The 7925-nt window shown below is 38.0% G+C and overlaps 1 long non-coding RNA gene across 1 annotated transcript in view; it reads left to right on the forward strand.

Moving 5' to 3' along the window:
- Nucleotides 1-7376, forward strand: part of LOC311071474 — a 72047-nt gene extending 64671 nt beyond the window's left edge. Inside the window, exon 3 of the long non-coding RNA XR_014603859.1 lies at nt 7267-7376. This is a non-coding gene — a long non-coding RNA (uncharacterized lncRNA). The remainder of the gene's footprint in view (nt 1-7266) is intronic.
- Nucleotides 7377-7925: the final 549 nt, after the last annotated feature.

Here is a 7925-nt window from a genome sequence, read left to right on the forward strand (position 1 = left end):
AGCTACTTTTTCTTTGAAAATAGTTGGCAACACTGTGTTTCACTGATTTCTGTCTCTTCAGCGAAGCTCTCTGCATCGCTGGACTCTGAGGAAGCCGCCGCCGTCGAATCAAGCGACCAGCACGCCGAGGATTCAGCCTGAGGAAGCCGGTCGTCTTCGCCGCCTTCAGCCACCCCTGCCTGCTTCGCTATCCGGCGATTATATCCTTTACTTGCTCTGTGTTTTTTGTGTGTTTGTGTGCTCGCCCCGCGTCACACTTCATCTAAAAGAGCTCAAGGCGTTTGTTGCAAAATGCCTCGCAAAAAGTGTAACGTACACCTCTGTTTCACAGCAGAGATGATCTGCTTCACTCCGAGTGAAATCTCATTACATCAAGTACATGATATGACACGATACAAACCTATGCCTGTATCAAATCAAATATATCAGTCAGGATACAAACCTATGCCTGTATCAAATCAAATATATCAGTCATGATACAAACCTGTGCCTGTATCAAATCAAATATATTAATGTGTTTCAAGTGTTTTTCTCTTTTTACTCAATGATTTTTGAAAAAGATTTGTGATTTTTTTATTGCTCTCTGAGTATTATATCATGATGATTTTCTCTATGATTCTGTACCATTGTTGCAGAAAAAAATGTTTTGGGGCTGTAGGATTACAAATTTAAGAATATGTTTTAGATCTGCTGATCCTACTTCCTACATAACATCACATAAAAAAACTAAGGTGAACTATACTGTATTGGGCATTCAAGGTGAGCATGAGGGCATCCATTTACTGATGAGATTTAACAGTTTCCTGTGAAGGGGTTTTGTTAGTCTTTGATCTTTCTACTAAGAGTTGAACTATGTGTGAATGTTACATAGTACAAAAGGCCCACTCATATCAAAAAGTATACTGTATCTCTCCTCATGGTGGGATATCAAGAGGAAGGCCCACCTCTCTATTGTTTCCTGTATCTGAGTAATCTTAAGATAACTATTCCTCTACCTCTTACTTTATCTCTTACTTTAAATGTTCAAAGTTACCTTTTTCCTTTTGACTTAACATCCCAATAAAAGGCTGTCCTAACTTACTCCTTCTGTACTGCTAACCAGACTTTTTGAAAAACATGAATTACCTTTATCATGTACTGTAACTATTGCTTTCTTAGTTGTCTTCTCTCATTCACTATTTCTTTATTTCTTGCAGCTGTTTAGACTTAATTGATTAAAACCTGTCCACCTTCTTTCTATCAATGATTCTAAATAATTCAGCACCATGTTTACAGTATACATAATCTCTCCCATCTTTTAAAATTATTTACCACTGTTTCAGCCCATCTAACACTATCATCAGGTCTCTACTGTCTGTCTCCCAGGTCATAACCTAAAGATATTATCACATAAGTCAGTATACCTTCATGTTGATGTAGGTCAGCAATGGTTTCTTCACTGGTTGGGTAAAAAAACAGTTTGGACCAAGTATTTAAATCAAAGACTAAATACAATTATAAATTTGATATGAGAAGTACTTATAAACTACATTTAAAACTGAATTTGACCTTCAGGATTGATCTCAATGTCATCCAGCCCTTTCCCTTGCAGGTCAGACAGTCTTCCTTTGTCCATTGCTATCAACAGTTTGCTAACTTTTGCAAGCTGCAGGGTATTCTCTGGAAGCCGACAGAATTCCCTGTGGACCCGTATATCATGTCCTAGAAAGGTAGCAAGTTGATCCATTTCATTTTCTTTTAAGTTTAGTACTGTTGACAAATTGGCAACTTGTTTCCTCAATCTTGTTGAGGTGAGTGACTCTGGGTTTTTTGCACCACATCGTTTTGAATACTTGCGGAAGCAGTCGGAGCCTCTGTAATGGGAAAGCACACGTGGGCGTGCAAACAAGTACACATTCTCTGTGTGGACTTGACACTCATTGCTGTTTTTAATGAGGAGGTCCATTGCAGTGATCATGTCAGGTGTGAGAAGCACGGGCACCATTCGTGACCTTTTACCTCGAATCTCAACTCTGTTAAAGTACTTTGCAACATTCCTCTCACACACACGCACGGTGGACACTCCGTGCAACGTATATTTTTGTGCCAAATACTAGGGGGGTTCAGGGGACACCGGATGACTTTTATGGGAACTATTGATACTTTGAGATACATATATTTCACTGTTTACATTATAGCATATTACAATACAGCCTATAAGGTCAAAAGAAAACTAATTTATAATGAAAAAAGTAGCCTAAATCTACACAAGACTAAACCAGATATGGCTGAAATATATAGGCTATCATGATCATTTTGCCAACAATTATGTAGAACAGGGATAGGCAACTCCGGTCCTGGAGGGCCACTGTCCTGCAGAGTTTAGCTTCAGCCCTGATAAAAACTCACCTGCCTGTATCTATCTAGTAATCCTGAAAACACTGATTGCCTTGTTCAGCTGTGTTTAATTAGGGTTGTAGCTAAACTCTGCAGGACAGTGGCCCTCCAGGACCGGAGCTGCCTATCCCTGATGTAGAACCATGGATTTCTTCAGTTTATAACATGTTTTGTTTATAACTTAAACCAACATAAAATAAAAATGTTGACTACATTATTCAGTATAGGCCTACTTGATGATAATATGTAGCCTGCCCCCTAACAGTCCTCTGGGCATATGTACAAAATAGTGAATTATGTGATACGCCTACTGATATTGATGCTGATTGAAGAGGTTACAACTTGAAGGTTGTTGATATTTCAGTTCCAAAGAGAATCAAATTACATCGCTCCCTCTGTAGGTTCTACACCTCTCCTCCTAAAATAAATGCTAGGTCCTAACTGTTATAGGCTACTGTGCCAGGATTGTGTAGGCTAGGCTATATCACTAGTTCACTAAAATAACTAGACTTCAATACATAATAGAGGCATAAAACAATATCTGTACACAACCGGCAGGCGTGAATAACTTAAAGGTCACATATTGTCAAAATCGAAATTTCCTGGCTTTTATCATCATAATGAAGGTCTAGGCACTATGTACTTACCGTCTAAGTGTCAACACTGTCGATCGTCAGACAAACACACACTGCCTGCATTTAGATCAGGTTTAGAAGATGTGGCTGAAAACGAGCCGTTTTGACTTCCTGCATTTTGTGACGCCACAAACGGCTGAGCTCCTCCTTCAGTCACACACACTACAGCTTGTTACCTGTGGCTGCCCTGCTCATGCGTCTTTCCAATCAGCAAATCAGAAGAAAGGTTCGTGAACATTAATTAGATAGACCAAAAGCGAGCTGTTTTTAGCAGAGCTGCTGAGAGAGGAGCTGCAAAACGATATTTACCTGGTGTTTGATACTTACAACTGCAAATACCCCTAGCATTTGATAGATCTAACTACCCCTCAAAACATTAAAAATTATCTTAATTTTCATAAAATATTTATTTTTTACCTACTTCAAACACATTTATTGCCCATGTCAGCTTCTGCTTATCAGTTTACATGGTTTAACTTCTAGGGAAGTAGATCCCTGTCCATTACTGTGGAGATTTTAGCTTTCTTTTACTACAACAGTATAACTTAGAAGACAGGAATGCTGACTCTTTGTGTGTTCAGTCGTCATGTCCTCATTTTGCTTTAGGCTGTGAAAGATTGAACTGTGTTTCAGACGACGTCCTGATATTGTGTGTTTCCACGTTTAGAGTGTGTGTGTTTAACAATGTCCTCATAGTGTGGGTAACAGATATTGTACAGTTTTAGATATTTCCATAGAGTCTTGAATGAAAAGCCCAGGTCCACATTAGCTATTTTTACTACAATTTGTGTTCCTTAAATGCAAAGTTGACGCAGCCCTTGACTTCAGCAATGAGTCTCAGCCCAAAGGTGATGATGATAGAGTGGGGGTGGGAGTTCTTTGAACTGAAATAGGTCGGATCATTAGTTTCTTATAGTATATATGTTTCAATATGATCATCATGTTTAAGGTGTAATATATGATCCCTGTCAATCAAACTGAACAGACTGCATTCAGTCACTTCTGCTGTCTGGACGTGATGCTTTCCATTTGAGACACAGAAACATTTACATTCTTGATTTGTGATCATGTTTTTATATGATTTATTATGCCATTTTAATATATAAGTTAATTATCTCATAAATAAATGTAATGATCAGTTTGTCTGCGCTGCTTCACTAAAGCAGAAGTGAAAGTGTTCCAGTCCAGATCATGTAACCAATCAAAGAGTGAGACTGAAAAGCCCATTTGCATTGTCAGGGTGGAGTGATTGTGATCCTCTCAGAATAGAGCAGCTCTGTCTCCAGAGACCATGTTCAAACCCCAAGAGCTTTATTTGACATTTACTGCTACATCAACCTTCTGAAAAGCACCTGCATCTTCATCTGTTAGTTGAATGATGTTGTCAGACACAAAGTGAACTTGTTGAGAAGCTTTATTGAATGTTGCAGCAAACACAGCAGATCGAAAGATCACACACACACACACACACACACACACTCAGTTTCAGTATTGAGTTGTAAATCACTACAGCTGCAGCACTAGACTCATGTGAATCCTGCCTGACACAGGACACTCAGATACGGCTCATCTTCAGGAGAGAAACATCAGCACTCAGAGCTCTTGTGGAACGAGACCTCATGAGGAGCTCCATCATGTGTTACTCTGCAGACGTACAGCTCTCCCTCTTCCCAGCGTGCTTTGCTGAGGGTCAGGACGCTACTGCGGCTGTAGCGGCCGTCCTGCTGGCTCTCTGCGCTGGTCAGAACCCCCTCGGTGACCTCTGACCCGTCCAGTGTCCAGCTCACCAGCGCCCCCTGTGGAGAGTAAGAGCTGAGCAGGCAGAGCAGTGCGGCTGAGTCTCCAGAGATCTGCAGAGAAGAGGGCGGCAGCAGAGACACTGAGGGCTTCACTGTGGGACCAGCTGCAGGAGACAAACACAACACATTCACACACACACACACACACACTGCACTGCACATTCACAGCAGAGGAATAATGCTGCTCTAGTTTTAGATTCAATCATTATAAAACAATATCAGTAACAGTTTATTTAAAGCTTTCATACATATTGCATTATAAAAGTATTTTTAATGTATTAATTATGCACTGCTATAAACATTAAAATGCACGTATGATCTAATCAATAAGTGTAACAGCAGTTATAACACATATTATCTATTATCAGGCCGATCTGACTGCTTTAATTCCAGCAATTATTCACTCTGAACATAAATATCTTACATTTTGAGATATTCGCCTGAACTGAAAATGTAACTCAATTTCAAACAGAGTTAAAACACAATTGAATCACACAGAATGAACAAAACACTGAATTATAAGCACAACATGAGCAAAAGAGATTCAGTATCATTGACTGAACTACAGAAAGTAGCAACATTTACATTCTGATGTCAAATCTCTTTTTTCCATGTATGATTTCTACAATAAAAGATGAACTAAATATGAACTCAGTGTAGAAATAAATGAAGGAAAAACAAACCTGTAATAAACTGATTAAACTCATAGTGAGACACAGTGTGGAAATATGTTTAGAATTTTATTTCATTTTTTTTATTATTATTATTTTTTGTTGAAAGAAATAATGCTATTCTTATAATAATATCATTGTTTTAGATTAAATAATTATACAAAAATATCAGTGACACTTTAAAGCCTTTATACATATTGCATTATAAAAAGTATTTTTAATGCATTAATTATATATTGTTTTACATTTACATTGTTACACCTCCAAAAAATTATAATGCATTAAAAACTATGACAATAAACCACCAATTCTAGATGTAACAATGAATTTGCAAATATTATAAAACATTTTGACTTTGGTTACAGTTATTTATGAAAACATATATGACATTATAACATACGCTATTGATACCTTTATAATGCATTATACATTAAGGCTTTAAGTAAAGTGTCACCACAATATCTAATAATCATTATTATTAATAAATGTTGTTCTTGTTTCCACTGTAAAACACTTTCTGAAATCTAAATTGTATTTTTTTATTAGGTGATTAAATAGACAGACTTACCGATCACCAGTTTAGTTCCTCCACCGAAAGTCCACCACAGTGATACAATCTAATGAAACGCTCGTACAAAAACCTCTATTCCACTCGAGTGAACACACACTCCAACAGAGAGAGAGAAACAACACTTCAACACACTGATATTAGAAGATCCTCAGCTCTTCTCAACACTCACTCATTCAGATTTGACTAAATGCTTTCTGATATAACACTGTTTAAAGAAATATATTTGATGAGCTGTGACCTCTGAGGTGACCTTTGACCTCTTTGATCATGGATGATGTTGTGGAGTTTCTCATAATGATGCTTCTGTTCTTCATATGCAGATCAATCATCATGATTCACAGAAAAACCTGCAGCTTCAGACTTCAATCTTCAGTGAAAATCTCTTCAAATAATGAGTTTATTGAATATTAGAGCCAAAGTCAATAGAAAGTGTCAACAATGAAAATATAAAAGGTATTTTGCATGTTCTACACAGTCAAGCATGTTTTCATATTCAAGGTCTGTTCTAAAAGTATCTGGACTGGTTATGAATCTCCACACAAGATCATGAAACGTGAACAAGCTCTAATATGTCTCCATCTTTAACAGCCTGTTTCTTCTCCATTTGATGATTTCAGACACACATGAGGCTTCATGATAGATGGAGTGACACCATGAACTCTGATTAGAGATTCACAATCAGTCCTGATACTTTCTGAACAGACTCATGATTCATGATCTTACTTTAGTGATGGCGGTTCATCTAGTGGAAGTGTAGCAGTGATGATGGTCACATGACTGAATATGGACACAGAGATGGACGTTCATCTGCACATCCTCAGTGTCTCAGGAGTCACAATAAAAATACAAAATAAAGTCATGATTCTGTAACTCTAGTGTATATTAGTTTGTTATCAGCACAAGCTGTTGTAAATCCTGCCCACTTCTTTGCATTGTCAGCACATGCTTCAGTGCTCTGAGAGTGTTTATAGTGCTGTGAGTTTAACACTTCATGACTGAGAGCAGAACACAATCTTCATCATCACACAAGACTAAACTACAGCAATGAACACAATCAACATCTTCATCTGGACCATTGCACTGTTTATTCAAGGTTTGTGTAATACAATTTGTACAACAATTTTATATATATATATATATATATATATATATCATACACTGTAGGCTATATCATAATATCTATAATTTTAGTTTTTGTTTGTGTTTTCTTTCAGAGTGTAGAGGACAGATCACTGTAACTCAGAGTCCATCAATACCATCAGTTCAACCAGGAGAAGAAGTCAGAATAAACTGTAAAACCAGCAGTGATGTGGCTTTATATAGTGGTAATCAATATTTCTTAGCCTGGTACTCACAGAAACCTGGAGAAGCTCCTAAACTCCTCATATATGCAGCAACATACCGTAGTACTGGAACTCCATCTAGTGTGGATATAGTAGTGTGGATATAAGTGGGGATATAGTAGTGTGGATATAGTAGTGTGGATATAGTAGTGTGGATATAGTAGTGGGGATATAGTAGTGGGGATATAGTAGTGTGGATATAGTAGTGTGGATATAGTAGTGTGGATATAGTAGTGTGGATATAGTAGTGTTGATATAGTAGTGTGGATATAGTAGTGTGGATGGCTGTGCCAGGCTAGTTCTCTTACGAGAGGTTCTCTCGTACTGCGTAATAGCTTACGCTAGGGGAAAACCTCTTTTCCACGAGATATTGAAGCCAAAAATTATCCTTAATTTTTATATAATGTAAAACGCGTTGCGGCAGCATGCAGACATGGGCGAGTCAGCTCGCGCGCCCATTGGCTGCTCTGCGGCAACTGCACCAGCCTATCGAGAGCAGGCTCTCATGACGTCAGAACCAATGAGGGCGC

Source organism: Abramis brama (assembly GCF_963993115.1).
Source record: "Abramis brama genome assembly, chromosome: 20".
In the NCBI taxonomy this organism is placed as follows: domain Eukaryota; kingdom Metazoa; phylum Chordata; class Actinopteri; order Cypriniformes; family Leuciscidae; genus Abramis; species Abramis brama.